Genomic DNA, 22,125 nt, shown 5'->3' on the forward strand with positions numbered 1-22,125 from the left:
CCCCTTCTCTCTCTCTTTCTTTTAGACCGAGATAAAGATAATAATAAGAAAGTTTCTATATTACTGACTTTCGTGAGAAGCACTATACGCGAATTATATCTAAAAAGCCGATGGATATGAAAAATTATAGGAAAAAAAGAAAAAGCAGTGGTATATCCTGTGATGTACATATTTCCTTTACAAAGTTTGCGGGAAAGGAAAACGAAAGGTGGAGAGTAATAACGAGCCGCCGGGCAAGCTCGGCTTTCTCGTCTTTCTTTTTTTCTTTACGTTTTTCTTTTCCTTCTCTCTTTCTCTTGATTTTTTTTTCTTTCTCTTTACAATACTTCAAACCAAAAAGATCGCATGAACGCTTTTTTCTCTCCCTCTTGAGCTTTAATCTTCCATATTTAATTCCCGATATTACCACGTCCTCATTGCGGTAGCAAATTATATGTGTACATACCTGTATATACATCATGTGATTTTAATCTATTAAAAATTCGCGTATTAAGCAAAGTACACGACTGTAATTCTCTAAATGTATTACAAATAAAATATATCACTTTATAAATTTTTAATACATTACATTAATTTACAAAAAATATTTTTTCTCATTATTTGAAAAGAAGGAGTTTCTTATAGATTTTTTAAATGCTGAAAACAATGCGAGTCAATTTTTATTAGATTTCCGAAATAATTGAGGTTTAATACATACTTTTTTTTAACAAAAAATCTCAAATATCGCAAAAAACATTTTTTACACATTTTTACACAAACCTCAATTATTTTTAAAATCTGATGCACTAGTAAAATTTAGTTTGCGGCACCCAAAAATCTATATTTTAAATTAATTCAATATGTAATTAAATAATTAACATATAATTAATTAATTTAATATATAATTTTAAAATTGAACAAGTTCTAGTTTTCAATATATCCATTTTTCGAAATAATTAAATGAAAGGTGAGCGGACCGTAATTGTAGATCACGTTTCCGGGTGACATAAGAGCGCAGCTAATCGCGAAAGCGAAATAAACAATAACAATTTGAGCCGTCGATCGCTACTTTTACGTCATCCTGTTGTCGTCGCCTCGCGTTCAAGTGAAGCAATATATCTCTTCCCTTTTTTTTTCTTCCTCTCAAGGAGTTATTGTGCCGCCAACAAATTAAGCGTTAAGCTCGTTATCCTCTTTTAAGCACTTTCGCCGACCGCCTCTTTACGGTCCCCTTCTGCTTTATCGTCACGTTTCCCCCTTAATACGACGCGCCGCTACTTCCGTTCTCTTCGCGAGAGACGAGATGCTGATTAAAACCGTTAACAATGCCCCGCCTCGGCGAAGAATCGAGTTACGAGCGCTCTACGGAGCGACGCGACGTATTATTCGCGTTGCTCATTGTACGACCGATAATGCTCTTACGCCCGTGTAATTAGCAAAAACGGGCCGGCATCCGTGACGTACTTTTAATTAGACTTCGACGTTGCTAGTCGAACGCGATCGATAGTCGCGAGAGACTCTGCGAGCTGCGTATAGCGAGAGAGAACATCAAAAAAGGATTATTATGTTAAAAGTTGCACGATTTTAGCTGAAATGTGGGCGACGCTATGTTTAAATGAAAGGTTCGAAATCGAGTTTTTTTTATTGCCGAAAAGTTGGCAAAGTTTTGAGGGGATAAGTTTATCGTAAAAAAAGTCACCTGGTCATTTTTGCTTTTTTTTATACAGAGGAGTGTTTTTATAATTTGTATAAATGTCATTTTAGAAGGATGAATGAAATTCGACGAGTAAAAATGTTAAAAAGGATTTGTACGAATATTTTCGTTCTGTAAAGTAATTTTATTGGACAAAAATGTTTCACTGTGCGATTAGTTGCCTGCATCTATTTTACCGTTATTTTTGGCGATGAAATTAAGTATTTTACAAGTAGGTTCGAATTTGCTTTGCATGATTTCTATAATTACTTCACAAGAAAATAATAAAATAATAAATTGGAAAAATATGATACAGATATAAATTTAAATATAAATTATTATAATTATTTGGAATATATCTAAAGAGAAATAAATATATAATTAATCAAAATAATTGCACAATTTAAAAGCATATATTTGCTGTGCCTAATATATCTGTGTCTGACTCTTATTTGCATTTTATATCTAAGAAAAATATATTATTTTCAAATAGACTCCCAAACCTGAATCAAGATTTTAGAATTCTTTAAATACTGTATTTAATATGTATACCTATAAATATGTATGTGTTTACACACATAGAAAGAGGGAAGAGAATAAATAAATGGATATTTTGTTGAACAAGTATTATAGATTTTCTTGTATCTTGGAGACCGAGTAACCTAACTTAATCTAATCTAATCTAATCTAATTTAATCTAATTTAACTTGTACATAACGATTTAATTCATCATGAGAGAAAGTATTTATAAGTACCTACTATTTCAAATTCTGCAGATACTAAATCTAAACCTCCAATATAATTGTAGATTCGATTACTTCTCAAGTGCACGATATATGAAATATTATTTTTGACCCTAATCTAATTTAACCTAACCTAACCTAATTTTATTTAACCAAACTTACTTGTAAGTAAATATTTGATTCTTATGATAAAAAACATTTATAAGTACTATTTCGAATCTTGCAGATATCTACTAGATCTAAACTTCTAATGTAATTATCCTAAATCTAATTATTTTGCAATATACAGGGTGTTTCAAAATTAATAGCAAATCTGTTAATGGCAGTTTCTTGGTATCATTTGGAGACCCTTTTTTCTAAGCAAAAATGTCAATAGAGACCATCATTTTTTGCATGTTCTAATGTTTTTCATCATGTATCTTCGTAAATAAACTTCAAATTAAAATTATATTGTATTAAGGGGTGAGGTCACCTTGACACCTCAAATTTTATTGAAAATTTTTTCTATTAAAAATACACTGTGCAAGTAAAAAATTTTTTTGGGCATTTATTAATACTACATTCAAGAATAAAAAAAATATTTTTTAAAGTTTTTAATATAAATATTGAGTGCGTGACGGCCATTTTTTGTACATAAAACGGCGTGCACGATTACTCCGCAGTGATGAGGCCTAGAACAAAAAACTAAAAATATTTATTTTCTACATGATGAAAACTAGTAGCGTACGTAGGATTTTTGCGATATTTTAAAAATTTTCGCCGCTATCGCTTTTTTTCAAATTTTTTATTCCAGTTTTTTAAGCAAAAAATAATTTTTTTTTCAAATTGTAGCCTTTTTAATAAAAATATATATTTCTCAAAACGGCTACGTACGCTACTAGTTTTCATCATGTAAAACATAAATATTTTTGGTTTTTTGTTCCAGGCCTCACCACTGCGGAGTAATTGTGCACGTCGTTTTGCATGACGAGCAAAAACCATGTACAAAAAATGGCCATCACGCGGTTAATATTTATATTAAAAACTTTAAAAAATATTTTTTATATTCTTGGATGTAGTATTAATAAACGCCCAAAAAAGTTTTTTACTTGCACAGTGTATTTTTAATAAATTTGAGGTGTCAAGGTGACCTTACCCCTTAAAGTAAACTTTACATAAAATTATTAAAAAAATGTGATTTTGTTAATATTTTATTTCCACAAGGCTCAGTTTGCGAAAAATCCCTTATTTTCAATCGTTTATAACTCAAAAATTATTTATGTTTCAACATTTTCGTTGAAAAAAAATCGTCTCCAAATGATTCTAGAAATTTGTTATTAACAGGCTATTAATTTTAGGACACCCTGTATAAAATATATTCTTTCTTACGAGTATTATTCGAGAATCCTAGAAAATAAAACTCGATCATTAGATTCAATTCTAATTTTGAAGTACATATTGAACGTTTCGATCCCATCCCCAGTTACTGTAAGACTCGAATTAGTCTCGCTCTTCTTGCTCGCCGAAAAGGCTAACCAAACCTAACCTAACCTAATTTAATATAACCTAACGTATAAAGATTTGATTCTTTATAATAAAATAAAATATTTATAAGCACCATTTCAAAATCTTGCAGGCATCTACTAAATCTAAACTTCCAATATAACTATCCTAAATCCAATTTCTTCGCAATACATAAAATATATATTATTTATTACGAGTATTATCGGCTAACCAAACTTAACCTAACCTAATTTAATCTAACCTAACGTATAAAGATTTGATTCTTTATAATAAAATAAAATATTTATAAGCACCATTTCAAAATCTTGCAGGCATCTACTAAATCTAAACTTCCAATATAACTATCCTAAATCCAATTTCTTCGCAATACATAAAATATATATTATTTATTACGAGTATTATCGGCTAACCAAACTTAACCTAACCTAATTTAACCTAACCTAACGTATAAAGATTTGATTCTTTATAATAAAATAAAATATTTATAAGCACCATTTCAAAATCTTGCACAGGTATCTACTAGATCTAAACTTTCAATATAACTATCCTAAATCCAATTACTTCGCAATACATAAAATATATTATTTATTACGAGTATTATTCGAATTCTAGAAAATGAAACTTAATTGTCAGATTCAATTCGGATTTCGAAGTACATATTGAACATTTCAATGCCATCCCCAGAATTACTATTATTATTATTAACTGGCGTTCGGAACTCGAAAGTTCATTGCCGCAAATACCAAATCTCGCCAATGTTCCCGTCCCTGAGCAAGATCCTTCCATTCGCGTCCCTCGTACCCCATTTCGTTAAGATCCATTCTAATATTATCTTCCCACCTACGTCTTGGTCTACCCAATGGTCTTTTCCCATTAGGTTTACCAATTAGTATTTTATATGCGGTTCGATCCTCACTCATACGCGCCACGTGGCCTGCCCATCTTAATCGGCGTGATTTTATGACGTTAATTATATCTGCACTATTGTATAATCGATGTAATTCTACGTTATGCAGTTTTCTCCATTCGCCCGTCTCCTCATCGCGCTTCGCACCCATGATTTTTCGAAGTATTTTATTCTCGAATACTCTAAAATCTTTTCTCGTCTTTTAACGTAAGTGACCAGATTTCGCTGCCATAAAGGACTACCGGTAAAATAATCGTTCTGTAAATTCTAATTTTTAAACGCTTAGACAACACTCGCGATCCGAGTAATTTATTAACCGAATAGAAGCAAGCATTCCCCAAATTAATTCTTTTCTTAAGCTCTTCTCTTATTTCATTAGTTTGGTTTAAAATCGAACCCAAATACTTAAAATTGCTGACCCGCTCAAACATTTTATCTCGAATACCAAGTTTCCGCAATTATGAATACATCTCCAGAGTTACTATAAGATCCAAATTAGTCTCGCTCTTCTCGCTCGCCGATAGGGCTAAAGCGGAATCGCCCAACCGGACGGCATGTTGTCGGTAACCGGTCGCGATACCCTGTCCGGCGGCAGCTCCGGTCAGGTGTGTCCGAGAACGAACGCACTAAATCTGCGAGAGTTACGCGAGTCGCCGCCGCGCGTATAAACGTTGCCGCGGAGATTCATGGCGCAATTCACGGTGACTTGATATCCTCGGGAGGAGGGAGCGAGGGAAAAAGAGGGTCGCGGCGAGAGAGAGAGAGAGAGAGAGAGAGGAATTATCCGGATCCCGTGAATACCGGAATCGATCGCACGCGCGCGCTTGATTGTCATTCGTCTCGGGCGAACCAACCCGGCCGTGTTGATTGTAAGGGTATCGTTGCGCTGGTAACGTGTTGGTACAGCCGTGTGTCCATGAACGGGGCTTTGCCGGAGGGATATCGATGCCCCGCGGGATCGATGCATACAGAGAGAGAGAGAGAGAGAACGTTCACCATTCGTGGAACATTTTCCGTGGACACGAGCAATAAACGAGGAATATCGGAAGCGAGCGAGCACGCGAAGATACGCTACGTAATGACCGAAGTCTTTTGAAAAATGTAGTAGCCTGTCGATTCGCTGCAGTTACGACGAGTGGATGAATAGATGGATTCTACTTTTATTCCGGCTCTTCACGTGAGACGCATGAGACGTTTGGGCGAGATAAATTACAAATTACAATTGTCTTTATATTATTTTATTCCCTACTCTCTTAGCAGATACTTTTCAATTTTATTAAAAACTTATTTCATTATGATAATAGAAAATATGTAAATTAAATAATATCGATTGAAAATTTGTATTTATATTCTTATTAAAAGATAAATTAAATTTTATTTTAAATTTTAATATAATTTTTTAATTATTAATTTTATTAAATTTATATAAAAAATATATGTAGGTATATAAAATTTAAATATATTATAAAATATAAATATATCAGCATAAATATAGTATTTGAAAAAAAATTTATTAAAATCATAGAGAATTTGTAGCGGAATGATTAAAATCATATATCACTTTATGTGTGCGAAATATTTTTTACATTATTTATAACAATTTTTTTTATATCATCCATAAGATTCCGTGGCATTTACTGTGTTTAAAACTTAGAACAGATTGCCAATATTGAAAAACTGTAACGAGATATCTGTTTTTAAACAAAAGAGATGCAAGTAGAACCAACTGGAAAAACAAGTTTCCGGATATTTATCGAAAATTTCCTCAATTTAGATAAAAACTCTCGAAGTGAATTGTAAATCCGAAATCAGGGACAATAAAATTGCTGAACTTTACAGAATTTAAGTGGATAGTTTAAGGCGTTCGCGGACAAGGAGTGAGAGATATGTATCTGCCGGTGAGAGATTAACATAACGAGATAAAGACAGAGAGTTATCCGAAACGATTAAGGGAACGAATCCAGAATGTCGAGGTTGTGTGTCTCCCTTCTCTTTCCTGGAGAGTGCACGACAACCGGTTAACGCGTCAATAAAAGGGAAAACACCGGCGAGAGAGATCGATACTCGGCTCATAAGTCGAGAGTTCTGATCGGATGTTACATCAACCCGCTGAGAATCATCGATATATACAGGGTGTTTCGCCGTTTCCATTCGATACATCACGTGAACGCTGAAGAAAATATTGCGATTATGATATTCTTACCACAAAAAATGTCGTTGAAAGCATAAACAGCGAATTATTGCCGCGGTGAATTTCATCCCATTTGCTGATAAACCGTTATCATTTGAAGTGAATATAGGTACATACCTGAAACAAAAAAATTCTTTAAATATGTATCCTTCATCTATTTTTTTCTTTATCTATATATTTATTCTAGAAATAGTTAATTTTTAAAATTCTTTTATATTTCACATTTCGCATTAGATAATAGATTGGACAATATTGTAAATAGGTTAGGTTAGGTTCTTCAATTTTCTACATTTTTAAACGTTCAGAGAACATCCTGAGAATGTTCGAATGTCCTCTGGATACCCTCTAAATATCTTTCGGATATGTTATGCTATTTCCTAATATATGTATATGTAAAGAGGGAGATGAATGTGTAAATATAATCTAACCTACTTGATCAAATCTAACCTAACCTAATCAAATATAACAATAATTAACTTAACCTAATCTACTGAATCAAATCTAACCTAATCAAACCTAACAATAACTAATCTAATTCTTTACAACAGAAAGTATTTATAGACATTATTTCGAATTCTGCATGTACTCAATCTAAAACTCGAATATTTCTCATTTTATATTAGATATAATCTATCAAATATTAGATTAGATATTATCTAATAGATAATAGATAATATTATCTAATATAAATAATATATATTAAATGACATTATATTAACGATAATGTATATATAAAGCAATGTTTGGCTCTGGCTCTGATCGAGTCTGCCTATTCGAACAAGGTTTGTAAACTCGAGAAATCATTGAAGATCGCGACGCTGTACTGGCGGGACACACTATATGTTTGTGTGCCTGAAACGCGATGTGTATCGATGGCCGATCAATGAATTACATCGGCATGCTGTTAACTACTAGCGCCGAGCTGAGACTCGGACTCGCTCCAAGTCGATACGATCGATTCGATTTGCGAGGCGAGATGCACCTTCTTCTTCTTCTTCTTCTTCTTCATGGAAACACCCGGAGGCTAGCTGATGGTCGATAAACTTTCACGGGAATCTTGGGAATCTTCTCGGTCTCTCGGAAGAGAGAGAGAGAGAGAGAAAGAGAAAGAGAAAGAGAAAGAGTGGGAGGGGAGAATATGGAATAAAAGCAAGAGAAGGAGACTTTGAGTGTCCTGCGCAAGGATGACACGATGGGAAACGATTCGCCGGAGGAGCGGAAATACACGGAGAGCAACCTGTAACCGCTTAGAAATTTATTTCGCCAAAGGGATGGCAAGTCGAGACCGTGAATCTTTCGAGTTTACCTCTTCTTTAATCTCTTACAGAGCTCTGGCAAAGCCACTCTCTCCCTTTCCCTTCCTTCTTGTTCTTGCTCTAAACCGAAAAGCTTTTACGCGCAGGGCGGCTCTGAGCGAATCTTTAAGAGATTCGATTCCTCGGACGAGGAGAGGAAACTACTCACGTTACGCATCCGTCGCGGAAATTCGTCACTTTACCGTAGGATATCTCGGAATCGCCGAGTGTCTTTTTAAACACGGATATTTCGAGGAGGTAAATAAAAGAGAAATGTTACAGAGGTGGAGAACATTTTTTTTCTTTTTAATGTCGGAAAGACATCGGAAGTCTCCTCAAAATAATGTACAGGGTGGTTCAAAAGTCCGGCAACGGTAAATTATATCTCCAAAAATAGTGCTCTTATAAATAGTATATTGTGTATCAAGTGCGGAAAGTTGACAATTGGTCAATTCAACAATTGTCAATCCGCACGTGATACACATACTATTTTGTATTACAAGTGCAGGCAAAGTGGCTTTGTGCGCGTTTTCTGTGCGCGAGGTGGTCGATCGCACGCCGCCATCTTGGGGCAGCACGGTGCGGGAATAATTATGTTCAATACATTGCCTACGGCTTCAGCCGTGGACAATGACTTTGAACGCGGCTCAGCTGTAGGCAATAGCTTTGAACGCGGCTTATTCATTCACCGCGTCGCCGCTAGATGACGGCGTGGGAAATCGGCTGCTTTCCGCACAGAAAACACGCACACAAAGTGCCACTTTGCCTGTACGTGTAATACAAAAAATATTGTATGGTGATCTTGACTTTGATCAAAAAGTCAAATTTAGAGGTTACTTCAAAGTCAACTTAATTTCTTTAAATAAAATCCTCCATTTTCATTGCATATTCTTGTAGCTTATCTCGAGAGCTTTCCAAAACACTAATAAAACATTTTTTTATTAAGTACCTTTTGAATTATAAAGATTTAAAGTTAACAATTTTTTAACATAAAATGTAAAATATTCAGTTTTTGATAATCACAGCTTAATACTTTTATGCACAGAATAATGAGACCAATCAATTGGTGTAAAGAAAACACAATTGCTTTAAAAAAGATGTATGTAATTTGCCACATACTTATTTTAAAAGCATTTTATGTCAAAAAATTTTTAACTTCAAACCTTTATAACTAAAAAAGTACTTAATGAAAAAATGTTTTATTACTCTAATAAAACGTTTTTGGAAACAAAAGTCGCAAGGCTTAAAATAAGGCATTTGACTTTTACTTTGTGAATCTAAGGGTCAAATTTAAAGGTCATTTCAAGGTCAACTTAATTTTTTGTAATGGAATCTCTCATTGTTCTATTAAAAAAATTAAGTTGACCTTAAAATGACTTCTAAATTTAACCCCTAGATCAAAGTCAAGATCGAACGCCTTATTTTAAGCCCTACAACTTTTGTATTTACCATTTTTTTCATAAGACCACTGTTTTAATTGGCCGTTGCCGGACTTTTGAACCACCCTGTATATAAAAAGAAATAATTTTTGTAGTTTATTTTTTTTTCACTCGTTCGTGAACGAAGCCGCTGTTGCAATAATGCTAAGCGTTTTATACGGATAGCAGCAGCATCAGATCGTTCTTCAAGAAATCGCACACGACCGACCGCGCTTTCATCTCGCCTCGGATCGGTGGCTCTTGAAATTTTACGATGTAATAGTGTTACGAGCACACCCTCCTCGGGGAAATCTCTGAATATGCCGCGTTCCGTTACGATAACTCGCAAGCGAGGCCCCGCCCCTCGCTTGAGCCACGATAACGCCGGAAGTGGATAGCAAAGATGTCATTCAATGAAAACTGATCGAACTTAGAATTGGAAAAATGGCTATACAAGATATATTAGCATATGCGAGATATATTAGGTACGCATCGTATAAAGTAGGCATGTCATTTTTTTATAATTTAGAAATTATTTAAAATCAAATGTTTATGGAAAATAAGTATTTAGAATTTTTTAATTATGTATAAGTAATTTATAATTAAAAATGTTTATGAGGAAATATATAAATATTTAGAAATTGTATAATGTATATGTTAGAATATAAAATAATTGCTACAGGGATTTTATCATAAATATTACAGAATAATTTTAAATATATTATGAATGTTATAATTGTTAAATTTGTTAATATGTTTATAGAAGATATATAAATATTTAGAAATTTTAATATATATGCTACGATATTTTATTAGAAATATTACAGAATAATTTTAAATTATGCAAATGTAGTACTTAATATTAAAATATATGTTAACAATTAATTTATTCATTAGATTTAACGATCAACATCTCTCAAGCAATCGCGTTGCGTTTAATCGCAGCGATTATTGCGACATCGATATCGAAATTCCTGTGCTTATCAAGGTATTTCCTTACTCGATGATGACATGTTTCTTACGATAATGTAAGTTCATTCACTATACCCAGTAATGGGTTTACCCTGTTCACTCTGTTGGCGTCCGTGCAGTCTTATCAACATCAAGGTTTACTTAGGCGATGTACTTCAAATTGATGGGAAAACGCTGGGACGAGCGATTCGAGAAAATATTGTTCCTTACTGACGAACGAGCGGAAAATAGCGCAAGATGATAAAAATGACAGTCCACTCTTGACAATTCAGCAAGCAGATAACAAGAGTTCCATTCCGTTTTTCAGAAAAATTCGTCATCTTGAATCCTTTTCTTTAAATAATATAAATACCTTATTCGAAATGTTTAGGTACAAAAGAATAATCGATTTTTATTTTTTTTAATATTAATTAATATTAATAATGCTGTAAAATATCTTGAAAAATGTAAGTTTCATAAAAAATGTTTCAGACAAAAGTTGTAGGGTTTTTAAAAAAGTTTTACCTTTTCAAGACCTACTGACCTTAGTTCGACTTTGGATGACGTCGTCAACGTCACTTTAAATGGAATCACCCAATTTTTTATACGATGTCTCGCAATATTTAGCATAAGAAGTAATAAGGGTAGAATGATCAAAAAGTGAATAGTTTATGCAATATTTCGTACTTTAATTTGACATAATCTTACATAAACTGTATAATATTTCGTAAAATATTCATTTTTCGATTATCTTACTTCAATACTTAAAATAACGAAAGGAATTAATTGGTAAAGAAAACACAGTTGTTAAAAAAACGTAGGTAATTTACAACTAGTAGCTGCATATTTTTTCTTAAAAACAATTTTGTGGTTTCTTTAGATCAACTGATTTTTTTTCATTATTTTGTGCGTAAAATTAAGAAAAATTAATATTTTACGAGATATTTCATATAGTTTTATGTAAGATTATGTTAAAGGATATAAAATATCTGCGTCTATTTATTGTTTGGTCATTCTATCTTTATATCCTTTTATGCCGAATATTAAGGAACCAATTTATGCAAAAAATAGGGTAGTTTTATTTAAAAAATTCAGTGACTTTGTCCTGACTTTGGCAACGTTATCTAAGATCAAACTAATAAATAGACTTTTTAATTCCTACAGTTTTCATCTGAAACATTTTTTTTATAAAACTTATATTTTTCAAGATATTTCAACATATTTTTATGTAAAATTATGTTAAAGACAGTGTTTAGGTGATTTTAAAATTAGCTAGATAAAGATGAGAAAAATATATAAATTCATCTTAGATAAGATAAAGATGATTTTATTTTAAATATATCTATAAAAGATTAAATTATGTGGCAATTCATCTAGATAATTTTCAGATAATATTATTTTTAAGACTACTTATGTAAACAGTTTAAAAAAAATGTAAATTATAAAAGGGATATAAAAATATATTCATCTTTTATTTATAAGTTTTTATCGCTTATTGCTTAAATTCTACTATTTAAGTATTTTTATGCACTATGGTTCTAAAACAAAAATATCTAAAAATTATTCTCGATAATTTAATAAAGATTCTTTTTTCATCTAAGATGCAGATATAGATAATACATATTTTTATTATTTATGTTACATAAAATCATTTTCAAGATATTTCACCGATTTGGCGCTCTTTTTTATATATATATATAATATTCTATTGTAAATAATATTATCTCTAATTTACATTAGAAGTCATTATTTTCCATTTTGATTACGTGAAAATCAAATCACGAATATCCTTTCTTTCTAAAAAATTTGAATCAAAATACAGTTCTTTCGGTTATGATTCCCGGATAAAAGTTTCGCGTGTTTTTTCGCGCGAGAAACAGAAAGAGAGAGAGAGGCAGCGTCGTGTAACAAACGATTCTATTATCGGGAGCCGCGCCGAGCGATGCATCTCGGTGACGACGGAGCGTGAGAAACGAGGTGTACTTTTCCCGCGAATCCGGGAGATACTCTCGAATCTCGTCGTCGTCGTCGTCGAGAGATGAATACGTCACGGCGCGGTAATGCACTCTCGTGACATCTCCCTGGAAGAAGGAGAATCCGCGGGCAAATTAAATGGCGGTCTAGAATGTGCGATAAGATGGGGGAAGAATGCAAATCTGTGAGCTCCGCGGCGGAAAGAAAAGAAAAGAGGAAATCCAAGGGGATGCTGTAAGAAGAAGAGTCCCTGTCTCGCGACGAGACGCGACGCTGCGCGCTCGGAATTAAAACTGAGACCGTAATTCGCTCGGAAAGATAATAAATGATGTATGCCGCGTCTCTCGCGCGACTTCTCTTCCTGCAAAAAAATTCCATTTGAATCTTGCGAGTTCAGTCCTCTCCCGGAGCTTGAGACCTCGCGCACTCCGTTAATGTGGACAATCTCTTGCCATTAAAAAAGCATGGGGCAAGAGTGGCAATCTCTTAAATGCATTTTGCGCTCTGAGAATGAAATATTTATTTTTCACACGCAAAAGTTAATTTTATTATAATATTTATTTATACTTCTATTTGTTCTTCTATATTTACTCGTTTTAAATTATTAATTATTATATATATTATACCTTTTTTTTCTTTAATTATTATCTTTTATAAGATATTTTTATCAATAATTTTCTTAATACCTCTTATATTTTGTTAATTATTATTTTATTTTATTTGTTCTCTTTTTAATTATTATTTCTTAAGAGATATTTTTTTCGTGACTTTCGCTTCCTTTTTACACGACCCGTTAAAAAGTGAGATCATGCAACTATGTGACATAACAAGCAATGCACAAAACCTTGATCGAAAGCACTGCCACGATTTAAGTACGCCTTTTTCTCACGGTAGAACAAAATTGTTGCATATTATGCACAATCCATTTCTCGACGCAATTTAGCACGCAATTGCGTTACACGCAATTGAAATTTCTCATTGTTGCACGCGACATATCTGATGGATTGCGACAAAAAATTTTGCGAACAGGTTTACACAAATTCTCTATTAGAAATAAAATCATGCGTAGCAAAATAGCATTTAAATATCAACATCAATTGCATCGTTCAAATATCATCATATATAAAACAACATCGTATTAATAAAATAACATTTAAATATCAACGTCAATTATACAATTTAAATATCAACATTAATTATTCATTTAAATATCATCGATAATACCATTTGAATATCAACAATTAAAATTATATTTTTGCTGTGTGAGTGTATATTTTATACTTTAATGAAATCTATATATATATATAGGGTGTCACTTCAATTTACACAGTAAAATATCTCTTGAACAATGCATTTTTGCATTGCAGAGAAAAATGTTTCAAATCAAAGTTTCGAGGGGGTAAAAGTTGATTTTTTCTAAAGGACGCTTTTCAAAGTTATTTGAAAGTAATTGTTTTTTTAATATATAAATCGCTTTCTCACGCAATTTTCAGCGTAAAAGGTTATCAGGCTAAAATTGCCAAAAATGAATAGTCTACGAGATATTTTATACTTCGCTTTTAACATAATTTGACATAAACTATGAAATATCTCGTAAAATACTCATTTTTCGACAATTTTATGTGATGCACTTTATGCATAAAATAATGCAAGAAATCGATTAATGTGAAAAAACCACAGAGTTGTTTGTAAGAAAAAATATAATATGTAAATTGCAACTATTTTTCGCATTTTACACGCGAAAAAATAAAGCAACCGTGTTAGCGCAAACGATTGTGCGTGACGTGCAGTTAAGACGTGAGCGAAGAGACAGGGCACTCCCCGACGATGTACTTGATGCAATTGATGCACTTCCCCGTCCGCATATATGCATCACTATATTTGTACGAGACGTTATTGTCCGCAGGACAATAATGGTGCCATGCTTTATGATTTGCCATGTGGACGTACATACTTTATTGTTACGTCGTTTGCGATACAAATATAGCTTTCGCCTTTCTGGTAACGACCGCCCAGACGGGGCACAATGCACTCTGCACTTCGTTAAAATAGTCCTTATAGTAAAGTGAGCGCTTCCTATTTTAAGAATAATTTATACTATGTAGTTTGAGAATTTTCCTCCCTCTTTTATATCTTTAAATTAAAAGAAAAATGTATTCTACGTCGCAAAAAAATTAAGTATAATAAATTAAGTGGATGCCGGATTAGCTCTGTTTTATCGATCGAAAAGTGAGGTTAGATTTGACTATAAACCTTTTTATTGGCTATACAGACTGTTTATTACCTCAAATTATAAGCTAGCGCGGTTTGTTAATATTAATAATTAATTTAATTGTGAAAAAAGATTTATTAATTCATATTATTATAATTCTTAAGTATGGTAAAAAAAGATAGCGGAAAAGATTAATGCAGAAAATAATGTAGTTACAATTTAAAACAGATTTAAAATTAATTGAATCTGACATATACAATATTTGGAAAAAAACAAATAAGTATATATATATAATTTCAAAGTGTATATATCTTTTTTTTCTTTTACAGAAAATAATTTGCACAAAAGTTATTTAACTTTTTAAGGGAGACAAGAGAACGATATCAATTTATTTACAAATGGCACCACTTTCGAGAATTCACTAATTATTCCTTCTTTTTTTTTAAATAAAAACTATCTTTAAAAATAAAAAAGTTTTAGATCTCGTCGAAATAAATCTATAGTTCAGACTTTTCTTGATTTTTTCAATCACACAATTTTTTAATTTTGAAGTATTAATGCTTCTAAAACATGTCGAGAAAACTTTCTCCTCAAACTGAATTTTATTTTGCATTTTTTGGTATTTAAAAATAATTGTATAGTATTAAATCACTTTAATGAGATCAAAATGGATTACCCACGCGAGAGATAGTAGATATGGTCAAATTAATGGAGTTGTATGAAAATAATTTTAGAACTGCTGAAAGGGAATATGCTCGTGCATCTAGGAAAGTGCTTTTAGAAAGACCTCACATTTATTTTATAAACATTTCTCGACATGTTTGCGCGGAACAATATTCTAAAATTTCAAAATTAACTAAACTTTTATGGAAAAATCAAGAAAATCCTGAAGTAAAAAAAGGGGATAACTAGTGAATTTCTCAATAGTGATGCCATTTGTAAAAAAAAAAAAAATTGATATCATTGTCTCCCCCTCAAACAATTTTTATGGGAAAACATTTTTTAAGGCATAAAAAAAGATATTTAAGATAAGACATAAAAATAGCCCAACATGTATGAATAACATGTTAGGAAATATATATCTTGTATGAAAAAAGAGAGAAATGGAAATGTAACCAGATACTTGTATTTAAATTCATGACACAATAATAGACCTGATACGCCAATTACATACTCGATGCATTCGGGTAGCGTTGCATAATAAAAAGCGCAATTTCTATCTCTCTTTCTCTCTCTCTCATGGAACGCACACGCGTTTCTCTCCTCATTTAAAGCGAACACGCCGCCCGACGAAATACTAACGAACGCTTGCCTCTGGGATTCAATTTTTCTTTGTCTCCGCGGAGATATATACATTCGGTTCGGATTAAAATTCCATCTGTCACAAGTCGAGCTCCGTGAATATACATATATATATATATATATATCGCGACGTGGAAAGCCGCGTTTCCGCGTAGGAAACGTAATTGGAACTCCGGTGCGGACAATACAGTTGGAAAATCCTCATTAAGAGCTTCCCTTTGACGCGGTGGTGGAATTTCAGACACGCATCACAAAGAACTTGGCGAATCGTCGCGGTAATAAATTTCATACGTCGCGACTCGATATGATGATTGAAGCTTTCGCGAAGCTCGCCGACAAAATTGTGTCGCGAGAGACAACGATAAAATACTGAAGGAATATCTCTTCATTTATGTAAGATCAGATATTAAAATTTAAAAAGAATTCGTTTTAGTTCTGTTTAGTTCTGTTTTATCGATCGAAAAGTGAGGTTAGATTCGACTATAAATCTCTTTATTGGCTATACGGATTGTTTATTATCTGAAATGATAAGCTAACGTGGTTTGTTAATATTAATACTTTAATTGTGGAAAAGATTTTATCAATATGTATAGCTAATCCAAATATAAATAAAAAAATCAAAGGAAGATGGCCAAAAAGTGCGATTTTTTAATCTCGAGCGGAAAGTAAAATTAAATTAATTTTAAATTTAATTTAAGTTACTTTAGGTCTCATACACCTAGAATAATGTAAAAACCTTAATGGTTTTTCCTGGAAATGCAGGGAATATTTAAATATCATCATATGTATGTCTAGAGAGAATCACATAAATCAATATCTCGCAATAAATCGAGATTGCTTGACGTTTCAGCCAAATATTTTGGTAAATATTTTGGTAATACCAAATTTTCAAAACTTAGATTCATAGTTTTTCATAAAACTGTTAATATTATAATCAATGAGGGTGTAAAATAATTAAGTTGAGAATCTTCAGCATAAGAGACTGATACTAAAAAAAAAAAAAAAAAATGTCTCCAGAATCCGCTAATGATTCCACTACATTATCTTAATATTTAATTTCAGTTTAAATTTACTATTAGTTCATTCTATTTATTCGACACATCAAAATATATTATTTATAACGAGAGGCAGATAGAGATCGTCGCCTCATCGTACATACACACAGTCAATAATTTCGAAAACAGTCGAAAGCGTAAAAAGCGCGTGTCAACGGGATCGTACGACTGCATGCGACAGTTGTGGGAAAATTAGCGCCGAAAACGCGTCGTTTAGCGGCTGAATCGTCGTTTCAACGACGCTTTCGTGGGAGGGATGACGCTTGTGTGCACAAACAGTAAATCGCGGTCGCGGATTTCGCCGATCGGCGGGCATCATGCGGAACCGCAAAAATGGCTAACGGTTCGGCCACTCCGCATAGTTATGCTCGTTGCTCTCGAGCGCTCTCGTACGTCGTTCGGTAGGTACGCGGCTAATTTTCTAGCTGGCGGGTAACGCGAGGGAGCGAACGAGCGAGAGAAGGATGGAGGGAGGCGCAATTGATCCGCGCACGGTATGCACATTTGCACGCCCGGTGGTGGACAGACGCGTCGAGTGGTAATCTCACAAAGAGGTAATCACCCGCCCGATGCACTCACGATGCACAGGCCAGGCCGCCAATGGCGCGGCACGATCATCATCGCGAAGGCCAAACCGGAGGCTGGAACGCCGCTCGGATTTCATTTTTTCCCCCTTTTCTATCTTCCATACCGAATTGAAGATGATCAAAGACTCTCTGTGTAACACACTTTTCAAGTACAGACATTTGGAAGCAACATATTTCGCCAATTCTGATCCACGTCAGTTTCTAAAATGAAATTTTGTAGAGGAATTATTTGTGGATCAATTATGTGTGTTTCCTTATCTAAATAAAATTGTATAGATTATCATCTAGATAAAATTTCATTTTATTCTTTTTATACAGTAGATAATTAAAATATATGTTATCTGTGTAGCTGCACATTTTAGATGAAAAAAATCTTGACAAAATTATCTAATCTAAAACAATGTTTATCAAATAAAATTTTGATGTTATTTTATCTTTATATAGATAATAAAGATATATGTCTGCAGCTGCATTTTAGATGAAAAAAATCTTCACAAAATTATCTAATCTATAGAATGATGTTCAGATAATTTGGTTTAGAGTTGCAGCATAAAAAATACTTAATTAGTAGAATTTAAGGAGTAAACGATAAAAATTTATAAATAAAAGTGAATATATTTTTGTATCCCTTTTACAATTTTTTTTCTAACTGCGTTTACATTAGCGATTTTAAAAATAATACCATTTGGAAATTATCTACATGAATCACCATATAATTTTATCTTTTATCTAGATATATTTAAAACAAAATCATCTTTATCTTATCTAAGATAAATTCATATATTTTTATTTCATCTTTATCTAGCTAATTTTTAAATCATTTAAGCGCAACACAGGTTGTATGTTCTATTTTAAAGTTTTTTAAAAAACGAAATGTGTATAGTATTATTCAAATCTATTCAAATCGTGTAAAAAATTCCTTAAGAATTCCCTGATTTTCCAGATATTTTTCATTTTAAATTCCAGGTAAAATAAGAAAATTTATAGATGCAGTTTTTTAAAATAAAAAGTTTCTTTATCATATGCGTTTTCTAATATTTTATATTCATACGATTGCAAAATAAATATTGAAGCTTTTCTAGCATTTAATATTAATTTATATACATATAAAAGGCAATAAGAGCTAATTAAGTTCTTTCATTAATATTTATTTGTGGAAAAAAATTTATAACATAAAATATTAGACAGAAATAAATTCGAACGTTTCGGTTGCCTTTTTCAACCTTCTTCAGCGCATTATTTAAAATTAAAGATTAATAAAAATTAACAATCAATTATTCATAACTGTCAATATAATAAAACTATACAGAAACACAGTTATTTGCATAAAACTACGTCAAGCTATTTTTTTTTAAACGAAATCAACGCATTTTTAAAGCATGAGCATTTATAAAGCATAAAATCATTGTATACGAAAAATGAACATTGAAAGATAAGTAAATTAATAAAAATAGACTTACAATTAAATCGAGTAAGATATTATATTGTGACGTGAAGGCTTTTCAGATATTGATTGCTCGAGGTTACAATAACGAATGATTTTTATCTCTCAGAGAGACGACCACACAACGGAGAAAATAGTTAGTTGTTTATGTTTTTTAACTTTCATATCTTAGGTAGTCTATGTATTATATCGTCATAAATTACTGGCAAGCCATCAATATCTGTTTTTAAATTAAGACTGTTATTTTGCCTTTTTATGAATATCATCTCTGAAATCAATCTTTTGTTATATTGTGATTCTTTGTCAAGTATTTCTACATCGTCCCAACTAAATTCATGATTATGTTTTAATCTATGATCAGTGATTACAGATTTTTTTTGCGTTTCTATGTATATTAGATCGATGTTCTGATATTCTAGTAGATAATTTCCTACTAGTCTGACCAACATACGATGCATTACAATCTTTACAGTCTATTTTATATATAACATTGGTATTTGAACACTTAGGAATAGGATCTTTATGTACTTTAATATATTTATTCAATTTGTTAATACTATAAAAAGAGAGTTTAACATTCATATCTTTAATGATGTTTCTATATTGTTCAGTGAGTGTCGGTAAGAATGGGATGCAGAAATACGAGACCTTTAAATTTGGGTCATTCTTGTTTGTAAAAATATTCCGTTGTTCTATTAAATGTTTTAGTCTTTGGTTCATTGTGTCAAAAATCAATTTCAGAGGATAGTTATTTTCGAGTAATATTTTGATTACTAACTCTAAATTTTCTTTGTGAAATTCTGGATTTGATAATAAGAAGGCTCGATCCACCAACCCCATTATCATACCTCGTTTTTGACTCATAGGGTGTTGAGAAAGGAAGTTAATATTAATTTATTCAATTGCAAAATTAATTTGAATAATTTATGACAAACTGCAATATATATATAGCTAAACGTTAAAGATATGTGCAAAATATAGAATAAAAAATAATTTATTAGGAACATCCTAAGAAGTACTGATTTATTTAAATATTATTTAAAAAATTGAAAATACAATTTTCTATAAAACTTATATGCATAAGATCTTGATATTAAGAAGAAATTGTTAATAAAAAATCATATAAGATTTTAATAAAAAATTTAATATTGAAAAGATATTAGATATATTTCTTAAGTATGAAATTAGAGTAAGATTATCAAAGACAAAATTTTAAAAAATTCTCTGAGTCTCAATGAGAATTCTCGGATTTTTCAAGATAAAAAATTCTTCAAAATCCTTTTTCCAAGGAGTAGACATTCTAATACATATTTCATAAATGCTCAAAACATTCCAACTTATTTGATTCAGATTCTAATATATTTCAAACCATACTATTCTTATTTTTCGAATTAATTTAAGGCATTCCTGTATTTCTCTTTTTAAATGTATTATTTATTCGAGATATTATCTTTGTTCGGTCTAATGTAATGTTATATGTCAGAGTGAGCATTTCTGTTCGTGTATTACTGATATCTCGTCATGTTCTGATCGTAGACAAGAAATTGACATCATGATCATTTAGTTTTTACCACTTTCTTGTAACAGCCTGAAGAGGACCCAATTCGGGGTCGAAACGTTGCGTCTTTTTCAATAAAAGATTTTTCATCTCAGCCAGTATTGGTCAATTGATTCCCTGATATCTTAATTTAAGGTGTTTGAGTCTAGTTTTCGTTCTTTTTCGAAATAAATACAAAGAGTTTGAAAGAAATTCGAACCCACTCGCATATCCCATTATTACCATCGCTAATTAACTTTGGTATTCGTGCGTGATCCCGGGACGAGAGTACATCTTTCGCAAAAAATTGTACAACATCCTGCCTATCCGAATGTCAGATTACGTTACCGCGCCGCGGTATGCAAGATATGCAACTTTGTTACGGAACATATGTGATTTCCGCGCGAAGGTCTCGCATTCTCCGCGCTGCAGGATGCAGCTAACCATCGGGCGCAAACGCGCATCCGCGTCCTCCATCAATGGACGGAGGAGTAGACGGCGGAATAAATTTGAATTTCCGATGCCACCCGTGAAATTCCCATATCAGTGTCCGGATTACATTTGCATCACAGTACAGCACGGTCGTCCGACGACGACGACGAACGAGAAACGACGCACTTTTGCACAAAAATCAGCGCGAGAGCTCTCGCGTTGTTCGTTATTAGCTACCCTTCGAATGAAACAAGTAACACGCGCGAGTGTGCGTTCCGATCCGATAGCGACATTAATTTGGACTTTGATTAACGCCGGGATTGCATTAGCATCGCAAAAACGCTGAAACAAACGCGAAGAAAGATATATGCGAGAGCTGAAAGAATCTTGGTCGGTGGATTTCTTGCAAATCGGGCAACGAGACATTTTTTGCGTTTCACGAGTTATTACGTATTATTTGGGTATAGTATAATAGAAAAAAATATTTTTATATATTTTATTAGATATGCAACAAATCGCGTTGAGAATTTATAGGTAGCAAATATAAAAATATTTCTTTTAATATATTATTTGAAATTTTGAAACAAACAGACAATTAATGTTTTTTTTTTGTTAAAAAATATACGTAATTTATATAATATAAATGAAATAAAAAAATGATAAAATAACAAAAGTGAAATAAAAATAATTAAAATACAATTTTAATTTTAGTAATAAAATAAAAAAAAAATACCAGAAACATTAATAGCGAAATTCTCAATAATTGTGCAAGCATGATCAGTCCAAATTCAATTTCGATAAATTATACAAAAAATATGCATATTTTTGATCTTTACACTCGTAATTGTTCTGTTTTTATATCTTTTTGCAACTTTTTCATGTTTTCATTTAGTATTAAAAAA

The sequence above is a fragment of the Nylanderia fulva genome, unplaced genomic scaffold, assembly GCF_048542155.1.
Source record: "Nylanderia fulva isolate GAGA-0341 unplaced genomic scaffold, ASM4854215v1 Scaffold52, whole genome shotgun sequence".
NCBI classification, from domain to species: Eukaryota; Metazoa; Arthropoda; class Insecta; order Hymenoptera; family Formicidae; genus Nylanderia; species Nylanderia fulva.